At 46.3% G+C, this 14217-nt stretch overlaps 1 non-coding gene across 1 annotated transcript; it reads right to left on the minus strand.

Moving 5' to 3' along the window:
- Positions 1-592: 592 nt before the first annotated feature.
- On the minus strand, positions 593-666 carry TRNAG-CCC (transfer RNA glycine (anticodon CCC)). Its single transcript has one exon. It is a non-coding gene; the product is annotated as a tRNA-Gly (tRNA).
- Positions 667-14217: the final 13551 nt, after the last annotated feature.

The raw sequence follows: 14217 nt of genomic DNA on the forward strand, positions 1-14217 counted from the left end.
ACTAGCACCAGGTGCTGAAGCATAAGAGAAGCAGACATGTCACACGGTATTCCAGGAGAGGTGGGGTCTGCAGCCCACTCCCTTCTCTCCTCCTCTTTCTCACATATATATAAAGACAGCCCCGCAGGACCACACCTAACCCAACAGACACTCTGTGGCCAGTGCAGCTTCTGGTAAGGGCTATGGGTTGTCTTAGATGCCAGAACATATTTTTCTTTCGAAGTTAGCAGCCAAGTAATCCCTTAGAGGGCAGAGAACATGTCACCTCCCTTTAAAAATACCTCGTTGGCATCCTACACAGAGAAGATGCTTAGTAAGCACTTTCCTGATGACAAAGATGGGGAGCAGAGTGTTTCAACCCAGCGGCAGGTAACATGGGAGATTGTGGCAGGACGGGGTACACAATGGGTTGTGTGGAGGCAATGACACACGAGGCCTTTCTCCTTGGTGACAGCTCTAGGACCACAGGTATTTTTCTTTTTCTTTCCTAAAAAATTTTTTATTGGCTGAGCCAGGTCTTAGTTGCAGCACACAAGATCATCGATGATCATTGCAGCATTCAGGAGCTTTAATTGTGGCATGTGGGATCCAGTTCCCTGACCAGGGATCGAACCTGGGGCGCCTGCATTGGGAGTGCAGAGTCTTAGCCATTGGACCACCAGGGGAGTTCCCCACAAGTATTTTTCCAAATGAGTGACCACTGGCACCAAAGCCAACCAAATGAGTGTGCCATCTCACAGTTACCAGCACGACTTCTCTGTTTTACTCACACCTTCTCCTGTTCTCTTTGGATCTCTAACTCCACCGTGCCTCTTCTTCTGCCTTCTTGCTCCTTCCAGCCTGTGACTTTGCTAGGCCTTTGGTGTCATCTGCTCACTCAGTCCCACTGATGGTTCGTGAGATGAGGTCTGACTTGAGAATCCCTCAGAGCCAAGGCCAAGTGAGAGGCAGCCTCCTGCATCGAGTGTGGGTGGGGGCTCAGATGCCAGCAATATCCCGCATCCCCAGCCCTCCAGCAGCAATGCTTGTGGGCGTCTTCTCTGTGACAAGGAGATGCTTGTCCGTCATGTACCATAATCTCATTAACTACAACACCTGGAAAATGTATGTCTTCTTCCCATTTTCCAGACTAGGAAAGTGAGTCTCAGACAAGGAGATGAGTTAAGACAGTGGTTGGAGCTTCAGCGAGTACTGGCGTCACTTGGAGGACTTGTTAAAGCTCAGATGGCCGGGTTCCAGCTTAAGTTTCCGACTCAGTGGGTCTGGAGTGGGGCCTGTTGACTGGTGTTTCAAGAAGTTCCTAAGCGATGCAGATGCTGCTGCTCAGGCACCAGAGTTTGAGGACCATTGATTTCGCGGCCAGGAGGCAGCAGGCCCGGGATTGAAACCCGAGACTTCTGATCCCAAGGGTGTGCCTTCCCGTCCACCTCAACTGGCTTTTCTCTGCCCAGTGTCTGGGTAGGATCTCCATCAGCACCCTGAGATCGCTCTACCTGAAAGTCAAGTAGGCCAGCTGGGCCACCATAAATCTTCAAGGCTCCCAGGAAATGGGGTGAAGCAAAAGCAAGCTCCGGGGAAAGCGAGAAGGCGTGGGGGCAGGACGCGGCCCGGTCGTGGTCCTGGCCCACTGGCCCCTGGGGCGTCTTTTACAGGGTGTTTTGTGAGTCAGTTTCCAGTGCCAATATCAGGCTGGGTGGGGAGTCCAGGCCCGCCAGGGCCAACAGCAGCCTGGGCAGGCAGGCGGGGTGGTTTTAAACTGCTACTGTATTTAACTGTTAGCTACGCTCTTCCATTGGCTGCGTGATGGGGAAGGGGGAGGCGGGCAGGGCCCAGAATGAGCTGTGAGAAGTTGTATTTCTCTCCATTTGGGACTCACTGGGGATTCTGCACAGAGCAGCGCCCTGGGGCTCAGCCCTGGAGTTTATGTCAACCCCTGTGCTTGATGGGTTCGAGGTTCGTGCCTCGCGGTTAGTGGGACCCAGGAGGCTGGGGAACCCAGCTGCTCCCCGCACGCGTCTTGTCATTCCAGCAGGCAGGGATTGACTTTGACCTTTGTGGGTCCCGAAATAGAAGTCACAGCTAGTGTGAGGCACCATAAAGCTTCTTGGCAGCCACACACTGTCACCCAGCTCTTCAAGGCCTCGTCCTAGCAGAGGATATGCAAAAGGGCTGCCTGGAGGCAGAGGGATGGCCACAGAAATCTCTGCAGACACTGCCAGCTGGAAACCCCAAGGCCCTTGGGTCTCCTGGCTCTAAGGTGAGGGCAAGTGTCATTACGCCTGAGATCAGGGCGTAATCCAGACGCCCGTCCAACTCAGCCTCTGCTTTCCCTCCCACAAGCCTCCAACAGGAATCCAGGCCCACTCCTGCCTCAGAGCAATGTCACTCAACAGAACATGGAGAATACCAGACTGAGGAAACCTCATCCCTAGAAAATGGTAGTCACGATCATCATTGCTGTCACTCATTCACAGCATACTAAGTGCTGGCTGCTGTTCACATATTGACTCATCTAATCGACTCAGTAAACGATGATGTGGGTACAGTTATTATCACCATTTTACAGATGGGAAAACTGAGGCACTGAGGGGTTGAGTAACTTGGCCGAGACCACAGGGTCAGAGAATGAGTGAACCTGGATTTGAACCTAGATGGTTTGGCTCCAAGATCCAGACCCTTGGCCTCTTCTTTATCCTGCAGCCTCACCTCCGCCCCTGCCAACCGCTGCGGCTGCCTAGACTGGCCTCGGAACTCCAGACCCCGGGTCCTCCAGTTATGTGGCCCTGACCACCCGTGTTCACGTGGCACATAGAGATATGTCACTTTGTAGGAAATGAAACGGTGGGAAAATGACAGTGGGAACAGAGGGCTCTTAGAGAAGCCCAGGGAACAGAGGCTGTGGGTGGAACAGAAATCAGCAGGACTTGGGGTCAGAAGACCTTACTTCTCAACCTGCTGCCTGAGTGACCATGGCAAGGGCTTTAGATTCTGACCCCCAAATTCATATGTTGAAGCCTAGTTTGCTTTTTGGAAGTGGGACCTTTGGGAGGTAATTAGATGGTGGAGGGTGGAGACCTCATGAATGGGACTAGTGCCCTCATAAGAAGAAACATGAGACACTGCCTCTCTCTTGGCCCTGTGAGGACATCGAGAAAGCAGCTATCTTCAGACATGTATCTGCAGATGACTTGATCTTGAACTTCCCAAGCTTCCAGAACTCTGAAAAATGAATTCTTGTTGTTGAAACCACCCAGTCTATGCTAGCTCTGTTACAGCAGCTCACACAGTAACAGAGAGTTACTTAATCCCTTTGGGTATCGGTTTCCTTATACATAAAATGAAGAAAACTCTGTTACGTGGCTGAATAATGCCCCTCCCACCAAAGTCATATGTTGAATTCCTAATCCCTAGGAGAAGGAAATGGCAACCCACTCCATTGTTCTTGCCTGGAGAATCCCAGGGACGGCGGAGCCTGGTGGCCTGCCGTCTATGGGGTCTCACAGAGTCGGACACGACTAAAGCGACTTAGCAGCAGCAGCAGCAGTACCTCAGAATGTTACTTTACTTGATGGGTTTGTAAATGGGGGCCTTTAAAGAGATAATTATAGTAAATGAGCCCTAAGCCAGTATGACTGGTATCTTTATAAGAAGAGAGATTAATACATGGACATGCACAGAGGGAAGAGCATGTGAAGACACAGGGAGGAGAATTCACCATCTGTAAGCCAAGAACAGAGGCCTCAGAAGAAATCAACCTTGCTGACATCTTGACCTTGAACTTCTAGTCTCCAGAACTGTAAGTAAACCTCAGTTGCTTGGGTCACCCTATCTGTGGCACTTGGTTCTGGCAGCTCCAGCTAACAAACACAGCTCTAGCAAAGACATAAAAACAGCTCATGGAGGTGCTGGGGGACCTGGATGGCAGACCGGAAATGAAGTCTCTTGTCACAGTAAGTGCCCAGGTCAGGAGCTGTAAGAGAGGAGGTCAAGTGTGAATGCAGAAAAAGAGACCACCTTTATCTGGAGGCATCAGGAATGGGAGATTCAGGATGCTGGGCAAGGAGCAATCCAGGAAGCAGAGGAAAAGGGGCATTGCTGGACATGGGAGGCCTGGATTCCATAGCAGCCAACCAAAAAGGACTGATTTTTCCAGGGCCAGGGAGGGATCATTTGATGGATCAGCTTCATTCATTTATTCATTCATTTATTCAACTAACCATTATTGAAGGTCTACAGTTAGTGGGCACCCAGCCTACCCTGAGAGCATCAGGGAAGGCTCCTAGGAGACAGCGGCTCCTGATCTGAATCCGAAAGAACAACAAGGAGGAAGCCAGATGAAAGAAGCGGGTGACAACTGTGTCCACGTTAGGTTTGGACTGAGAGGAAGACCAGGTGCAGACCCCACTTGGGGAGGTAAATCAAACAGGGTGTTCTTACTCATCAGCTAGGAAGGAAGTCAGGACACACGGCAGAGACACCAAAAACCTTCCATAGGACAGTGGCCCAGAGTTACAGGGGAGGACTTCTGTGTAAATAAGGGTTCCATTGGATTTTCTGGAAGCCTGTCTCCTTCCAGACAAGTACATATCTCTAGGTTTTATGGGTTTGAAACGTGGAAGTTTGGAAGGGCTCTCTTTGAGAAAAATAATGCAATTATGAATACATGATTAGGTGCACAGTGAATACTAGAATGAAAAAAATCAGAGAAAATTATGCATTTTAAAAAGCTGGCATATTAAGCAAACATTAATCTTTGCCTGGTTCTTGTGCAAAAATGCAGTCCTGGAATTCAGCTTCCAGTAAGTCACATATCCATATCTAGACCCAAGACTAGAGCATCGGCTTGTAACCTACACAGCATTCTCATAGGAGATTCCCTTTGCCTGGACCAAGTGCGTCTCAAACAGTGGCTACTACATGTACACAGTACACTGAGGCACAGTCTACACTTGATTCAGAGTCTCCAGCATAGCCTGGTCGTGTGTATTCCTGGGCTCTGTGCATGGAACTGGAACATGGAGCTAGCAGGACCTGAATGAACTAGCAAGCCTTAGACCTGCAGAGCATTTGGGGAACTTTGTGCAAAGACCTAGGGAGGTGGTGGCACAGTCCTTTTGAAGGACAACCGGGGCAAAGAGGTAAGAGAAGGTATGACAAAGTAGTGGAGGGATTAATCGTAAATGATTTTGAATAAATACTAAAGAGTTTTAATTTTATCCTGAAGACAATGGGAAGTTATTGAAGAAACCTAAACATGTAAAAGACACACTCAGATTATGTTTGGGAAAATCACTCAGAAAATAGTATGGAAGGTCAAGGAAGTAATCAAAGTTCTCCAGATAACTCTCCCTCTATCTATAAACGGACTTCCCTGGTGGCTCAGACGGTAAAGTGTCTGTCTACAATGCGGGAGACCCGGGTTCGATCCCTGGGTCAGGAAGATCCCCTGGAGAAGGAAATGGCAATCCACTCCAGTACTATTGCCTGGAAAATCCCATGGACAGAGGAGCTTGGTAGGCTACAGTCCATGGGGTTGCAAAGAGTCGGATGACTGTACTCTTTCTGTGTAAAGAGATTTATCTTAAGGTGTTGGTTGATAGGATTAGAGAAGCTGAGAATTTCTAACATCTACAGTTGCCATGCTGGAGATCCAGAAGAGTCAGTGTGCAGATCTGATTGGAAAGCCAGCAGACTTAAGATCCAGGAAGAGCTGATGTTTCAGTCTGCGTTCTGAAGACCAGACAAAACAATATCCCAGCTCATGCACTCAGGCAGGAGTTCCCCTTTATCCATGGAAGTGTCAGCCTTTTGGTCTATTCAAACCTTCAACTGATTGGATGAGGCTCACCCACAGTAGGGAGGGCAATCCACTTTACTCAGATCTAACAATTCAAAAGTTAATCTCATCCAGAAGCACCTTCACAGACACACCCAAAATAGTATTTGCCCAAATGTATAGGCACCCTGTGATCCAGTTCATTGACATATAAAATTAATCATCTCACAAAGAGAAATGACAGAGGCTTGGATGAGAACAGTGGCTACAGCAATACAGAGGAAATTATGGATCAGACAATTGTTAACAAGTTGAATGGGATTTGGTGGCCAGTTAGTTTTGAAAGATGGAGGAGAGGGTCTGTGATAACACCTGGGTTTTGGTTTGGGGAGCCTAAGTGAAAGGTAGTTCTTTTTACTGTGATAATGTCATCTGGTTGTCCCTTAGCTTCACCAGTTCATGGGGACAAATGCTATCACATTAACAGGATAACGATCAATTTCACTAACTCAAAGCCCCACCTACAGATGGTTGCAAAGTTTTCCCAAAGAACTCCTGGCATCTTAAAAAGTCTGACCCACATTCATGAATCCATCTGAGTCACTAGATATGGACGCTACCTCTGCAGGACACAGATCCATTGTGCCTGCCCTCTCATTGGCACCAGCAGCCTCATGGAGCTCTGCCCAGGTATGCAGAAGCTGTAGGGGGTTCACGGCCATGTGGCCCCCTGCTGGGAGGTCAGAGGGGAGCACTCCTTCCCCTTTGACAATGAGACTGTCATAGACCATATAGCTTTCACAGTGAGATTCTTTTTGTTTAAAAAGGACTTCCATAGCAGATTTATTCATAGCTCAGAGTGGATATAGCCCAATGTTCATCACCAGAAGATTGGAAAGCAAATCATGGTGTGTCCTTCCAATGGAATACAATGTTTTACATACAAAAGTACAAATTTCTGGGAGTCCCTGGGAGTCTAGTGGTTAAGATTCCAGGCTTTCACTGCCGTGGCCTGAGTTCAGTCCCTGGTCGGGGATCTGAGATCCTGCTCGCTGTGTGGTGCTAGCAGCATAAGGAAAAAAAGTACAAGTAGCTGACACACGTGATGCTATAGACTACAGTCACATATGGTATGTGGACTAAAAGAGTCCAGACAGCTCATACTGTATGATTCCATTCATAGAAGTTTCCAGGGCAGGCAAAACTAATCTATGGTTCTAGAAATCAGAAGAGTAGTCACCTGGGTCAGGGGGAAAAGAGATGGACAGGAGAAAGAGGGACTTCTCTGGGATGCTAGAAAAGGTCTGTGTATCTTAGTCTGGCTGATGACTACATGGGTAACAATTCAAGCTGTGCCTGAAGTTTAGAGAATTTTACATACTTCGTGGTATGTTATACCCTGAGAAAAATAATAATGTCACCCTTGAAGCCCTTGTTTCCCGGGTACATACCTACCATCCCCTAGTTTCTGGGGGCTCCTCCAGACCAGCTGCCCCGCAGCACCCAGATCAGTACCTAGATCACTCCCTTCCTATGGCCACTGGGCACTTTCGGCACATGTCCCACTTTTGACATTGTACTGTCTCCGTATGTGGTGAGTTCTCTCCCAGAGGCCCAGAAGTTCTGATTTGGCCTCTGCTAGCTGCCCGCAACCTCCCACCCCACCCCACCCACTGCGCCTGACATGCCTCTATGTGGTTGGAATCCAAATGTGGATGGATTCTCTGTCCACACACGCAGCGGTCCTCAGCCGAATGGGTCAGTGCATGGAGGGAGATGCTCAAAGACAGAGTCTTGTTCAAATCTTAGGGTGGTACTCTTGGGGTCTGGGCTTTGTGTTTGCTTGCTTGCTTTGCTGTGCTTGTTTACCCTTTGATTTTGCTTTGGTATCTCAGATGTGGGGGCTCGAGGTAACCACAATCCTCATTCTGTGTCATCACCACCAAATCTGCATACGATTTCACTCTTGTTTATTTCTTCCCCTTATTTCCATACCTAGAATGACTGTTTATCACACAAGCAAAAACACTTTCAAGAAGAAAAAGAGGTACTTTAATAATCATTATGCTGGGACCTCAGGGGTAAACCAGGATGGCTGTGGGCAAACCAGGACGTGTGGCCCATGCTCACTCCTGTGTCCATTCTTGTATCCCTCTAACAACCATTCTGTTTTGTTTAATTTGTGTTTTGCTTTGATATGTTTCTATATAATTGTGTGTTTTTGTTTTGTGAGCACGCATCTTTAATTTATATAACTGATACTTTGCGATAGATCTATTTCTGTTTCTTACCTTTTTCACTGAGCACCGTTCCTGTCTACCTCGACGCTGTTGCTTCTAGGGAATGCAGTAATCCTCCGTGTCGTGCAGCCTCCACAGGCACCCATGCACACACCTGGTGATGGACGCCCAGGTGCCCAGCCTCACCCCATCACAGGACATGCCGTCATGATTCCCCTCATTCAGGAAACCTCAAGGGCTGCTGGGAGAATTACTTTGGGATCTCAGGAACAGAATTGCCAGGTTGTTATTTAAGTAAGTAGTACCAGATTGCTTTCCAAAATTTGCCTGGCTCTTCGTGACTGACGTACACATTTCAGCTCCAGCCCAGCTGGGATGCTTCTGGGGAGAGAAGGCTGAGAACAGAAACCAAAGAAGCACCAAAATTTGGGGAGTGAGCAGAGGAGGTAGATATGATGGTGAAGACTGTGACCAAAGTGGTCACAGAGGAAGGAGGGAAAGCAGAACATGAGATGGGGAGTCATGGTGATGGGGTGTCATGAGACAGGCTGTCATGGTGGCCTGGAACTCTGGCTCTGAGGGCAGACACACTTGACTTTGACCTCAGCTCAGCCACCAACTAGTTATACGACTTTGGTTTTCTCATACGCACTCAGCCTTGGTTTCCCCACAAGTCAACTGGGTACGACAAGTCCCTGCTTGGACAGGTTGTAACTTGGTCTGTATCCGGCACATAAGCATCCAGGAAATGTTAGGAACGTGGTCTTCTAACAGTTTCTCATCCGAGCACTTATCAGAGTTTGTGGCTATGTTGTCATTTGTAGGATTATTTGATTAATATCTGTATCTTCTATCAAATTGTATGCTGCCTTGGGACGGGAACCCTGTCTATTTGATGATGACTTTATCTTTAGTAGTACCACAGTAGCTGGTGGGGTTTCCCCAGTGGCTCAGTAGTAAAGACTCCACCTGCCAATGCAGGAGACGCAGGTTCAATCCCTGGGTTGGGAAGATCTCCTGGATAAGCAAATGGCAAGCCATTCCAGTATTTGTCCCTAGAAAACTCCATGGACAGAGGAGTCTGGTGGGCTACAGTCCATGGAGTTACAAAGAGCTGGACATGACTGAGTGACTAATCAACAGCAACAAACCGTGCCTGGTACAGAGGAGACATGATAGATATTTATTGAATTGATGAACCAATGTGAGTAGAATACAGAAGTTAATCACTGGTCGTGGTAAGTGCCATGAAAGAAAAGACATCATGAATATTGGAGAATAATCGGACTAAGGGAGGAACACAGATAGGGTAGGGAAATCTCCTCGGAGATGACATGAGCTGAGGGAGACAGGTAGAGAATGGATGGTCCATATGGAGAGCTGAGGGAAGAGCATTTCAGGAGGAAGGAGAGCCTGTTCAAGGGTCCTGAGGCAGGTCAGGGCTTGCCACGTGTTGGGAAGTCAGTGAGGGATCTTAATCGGGAAAGTAACATATTGAGTGAGCACGCAGAGAAGTTAGGAAGCTGTTGCCATGGAAAGATTATGATGACTTGTAGGGTGAATAGATGAAAAAGAGTGGGTGGGTTTGGGTACACTTTGGAAGTGGAAGATGCTGAGTGATCAGGTATAGGGCAGGAGGAAAATGCATATATTAAGGTTGACTTGGGCAGTTGTGTGACTGGTGGTGTCATTTACTGGGACTAGAAAACCTGGGAGGAAATAAGGTTGGTGGTGGAGTGGGAAACTGAGAATATGAAGCTTATATCTCAACATACTAAGTTTGAGATAACTTCAGATCACCAAAGGGAAATAGTGAAAAAGCAGTTAGAGAAACCTGGGGAGAGGTTCTGATTTATTTGGAGTCATCAGCCAATGAGATGGCATTTAAAGTCATGCCATGGTCATTTAAAGTCATGGGAGAGACCTCCCTAGTGTGCAGTGGTTAAGATTCTGTGCTTCCAAGGCAGGGATTGCAGGCTCCATCCCAAGTCGGGGAACTAAGATCCCACATGCCGCGAGGCTTGACCAAAAAGTAAAAATTAATAAAATAAATTAATGGGAGAGGATTGAATAAACTCCAAAAGGAATAAAGTATCAATAGAGATGGTAAGAAGGCCCTACACAAAGCCTTGGGCCCTCCAGCATTCAGAGGCTGGTGGAGAAGCCAGCAAAGGAAACTGAGCAGGCGTGGTGAGTGACACGAGAGAACCCGGAGCGGGTGATGTCGTGAAAGGCAAGAGGAGGGAATGGGCAGCTGTCAGGCTGCTGAGAAGCCAAGCCAGAGTGGGAGAGGGAACAGTGGCCTTTGGAATTGGCAGCTTGAAGGCTGGCAATAGGTTTTGCAGCATGCGGGACCTTTCATTCCTTGACCAGGTGGAGTCTTAACCACTGAACTGCCAGAGAAGTCCCTGACAATATGGTTTTTTTTTTTTTTCCAATATGGTTTTTAATGACTTTTTTTTTTTTAGAAAAAACAGGTTTATTGAGACACCATTCGTATGCCACAGAAATTGTCCCATTTTAAGTACACAGTGCAGATTTTTCCTATAGTCACAGAATGGAGCAACCACCACCATGATCTAATTTTTGAACCCTTCCATCACACCTGTCAGCAGTCGTTTTTCTTTCCCCTTCCTACCCGCTACCCAATCCTAACTCCAAGCAGCAACTCATCTGCTTTCTGTCTATAGATCTGTCCGTTCTGGATATTTCATGTAAATGGAATCAAACAAATGTGGTCTTTGTTTGTTTCACTTAGTGTTATGTTTCCAAGTTTCATCTATGTCATAGCATGTGTCAATACTTCATTCCTTTTTTTTTTTTCACCACCCCATGAAGCAAATGGGATCTTAGTTCCCTGACAGTACCCTCTTCAGTGGAAGCACAGTGGTCTTAACCACTGGACCACCAGGGAAGTCCTCCATATATCATTCCTTTATGACGAACATTCATATTATTCGCTTGTATGGATATGCCACCTTTACTGATCGTGCATCGGTTGGTTGAAATTTGGATTGTTTCCGCTTTTTAGCTATTATAAATAAGGCTGCTGTGAGCATCGTGTACTAATTTTTCTATGAACATATATTTTCATCTCTCTTGGGTATATACCTAGGGTGAAATCTCTAGGTCATGTTAAACCTAAGTCATACTATGTTTAACATCTTGAGAAGCTTCCAAACCCTTTTCCAAAGTGGCTGAACCATTTTATATCCTCACCAACACTGTCTGAAGGCTCAATTTTGTCACATCCTCACCATAACTTGTTACTATCTTTCTTTTATTTTAGCCATCCGGGTGGAGGTAACATGGCATTTCACTGTGGTTTCTTTAAAATGTGTTTTATTGACGTATAGTTGATTTATCGTTGCTGTTCAGTTGCCCAGTCATGTCCCACTCTTTGCGACCCCGTGGACTGCAGCACGCCAGGCCTCCCTGCCCTCACCATATCCTGGAGTTTGCCCAAGTTCGTGTTCATTGCATCAGTGATGTGGTCCAGCCATCTCATCCCCTCACACCCTCTTCTCCTCTGCCCTCAATCTTTCCCAGTGTCAAGGACCTTTCCAATGAGTCATCTGTTCACATCAGATGACCAAAATACTGGAGCTTCAGCTTCAGCATCAGTCCTTCCAGTGAATATTCAGGGTTGATCTCCTTTAAGATCGACTGGTTGATCTCCTTGCTGTCCAAAGGACGTTCAGGGCTCTTCTCCAGCACCACAGTTCAAAGTTGATTTATAATGCTGTGTTAATTTCTGCTCTACAGCAAAAAGGTTCAGCTATACATGTATGCATACATTCTTTTTCATATTTTTCCATTGTGATTTATCACAGGGTATGACTATAGTTCTCTGTGCTATACAGTAGGCTCTTGTTGTTTATCCATCCTGCATATAATATAGGTTTGCTTTTGCCAATCCCAAAGTTCCAATCCACTCCTCCCCTCCCCTTCCCCTTGGCAACCACAAAGATCCTTCTTTTACCATTGCTTTGTCATCGTTGTCATAAACCAAGTATCCATATATATTTGTGCTTATTTCTGGAGTTTCTATTTTGTTCTGTTAGTCTATGTACCTATGGTTGCCCCTATTCCAATCTGTCTTTATTACTGTAATTATGTAAGAAAGCTTGAAAAAAAAAAACCAGTATTGGAAATCTTCCGATTTCGTTATTCTTATAAGATTTTCTTCGCTTTTAGCATTTTTACAAGTGCATTAAAATATAATCAGATAATGAAGGATGGGGACTTCCCTGGAGATCCATTAACACTCTGTTGCTGCCAGTGCAGGGGGCACAGGTTCAGTTCCTGGTTGGGGAACGAAGATCCCACGTGCCGTGCAGCTTAACCAGAAATTTTTTTAAAAAGTAAAATAATAAAAGGATAACTAGCCTGCTGTGGATTGAATTATGCCCTCCCCCAATTATATGTAGAAGTTCTAACTCCCAGTGCCTCAGAATCTGACCTTATTTAGAAATAGGGTCTTTGCAGATGTAATCAGGTTAAGATAAGGTTACGTTGGAGTAGGGTGCGCCAATATGTTGGGTGGGGTTCTATTCCAATATGAATAGGGTTCTTATAAGAAGAGAAATCAGACACAGAAAGAGATGGTCATGTGACAATGGAGGCAGAGACTAGAGTGATGAGGTGGTAAGTCAAGGGATACGAAAGGGCAATGACTACCACCATAAACTAGGAAGGGTAAGAAAGGAGTCTCCTCTACGGGTTTCAGAGGAGCATGGACCTGTTGACGCCTTGATTTCCAACTTCCAGCCTCCAGACTGCGAGACAGTAAATTTCTGTTGTTTTAAGCCACCCAGTTTGTGAGATTTTGGCAGAGCAGCCCCAGGAAACTAATACAAAGATGTTATAACAGAAAATTTTATTCTAACACATTCAAAAATTTACATGAAATAGACAAATACCTAGGGAAACACACTTAGAAATTGATAAAGAAATAAATGTTTTGAAATCCTCATATCTATTAAAGAAATTGAATCTGTAATTTAAAAAACTTTTCTCCACGCAAAAACACTATAGCCCCAGATGACTTCACTAGGGATTTTACCAAACTTTCAAAGATGCAGTTTTAAACCCTCGGTAATGTGGAGAACTGGCCAACATCATAAATAGATGTTATAAGATCCCAGGGGAAAGTGATGGAGACTTAACATTCTTTCAGTGAAAATGGGATGGCAAAGACAGGACGGATAGAAGAGATTTTAGGGAGAAAAGGCAGAATCCACAGAATTTGTGGATGTTCCGGACATGAAGGAAAGATGATGGACTGACATCCTTGCTCAGGTGTCTTGCTTGGACATCTGAGTCAACAGTTGTAACATTCGCTGAAACAGAGAACATGGAAGGTGCAGCTGAAGGAGGGGGTTGTAGGGATCAAAATTTGACCCATTGAGTTTTAGGGGAATGTTCGAGGATGGAAGTTAGCTACATAGTGGATATGTAGTTCAGGCGTGCAGTGTGGGTTGGGGGATACAGTTAGGAGCCCACTGTGTGATATTTGAAGCTGTGAGAGTGGCTGAGATCTCCCCAGGAAGGACTGTTGTCTGGAGAAGAGGTTAAGGACAGCAGCCTGAGGAATATAAAGACCTAATGGTTGTCAGTCCAGAAACTATTGCAATTAAAAAACAAAGTCAGGATTTCCCAGGTGGTGCAGCGGATAATAATCCACCTGCCAGTGTAGGGGACACGGGTTCAATCCCTGGGCTGGGGAGAGTCCACATGCCTCGGGGCAACTGAGCCCCAGCACCACAATTTCTGAGCCCGTGCTCTAGAGCCTGTGCTCTGCAAGAGGAGACGCTGCAATGAGAAGCCTGTGCGCTGCAACTAGAGAGCATCCCCTGCTCACCACAACTAGAGAAAGCCCGCAAGCAGCAGTGAAGACCCAGAGCAACTAAAAGTAAATAAATAAAATGTAAAAGACCGAAAACAAAACAAAAAGCCCTCTCCACCTAGGTGGAATGATAAAGAAAAAATGCAATTATGTATAATGCGTAACAAGTGGTCTCAAGGTAGGGTTGGTGGATAGGTGGAAAGGACCTGGATTCACTTCCTAGGGCTGTCATTAAAAAATCACACCCATTGGATGGCTCCAAAGAATAGAAACTTATTGTCTTATAGTTCTGGAGGCTAGAAGTCCAAAATCAGTTGTCAGCAGGGCCATGTTCTCTCTGAGGCCACGGGAGA

This window comes from Bos mutus, chromosome 15, assembly GCF_027580195.1.
Source record: "Bos mutus isolate GX-2022 chromosome 15, NWIPB_WYAK_1.1, whole genome shotgun sequence".
Lineage (NCBI taxonomy): Eukaryota > Metazoa > Chordata > Mammalia > Artiodactyla > Bovidae > Bos > Bos mutus.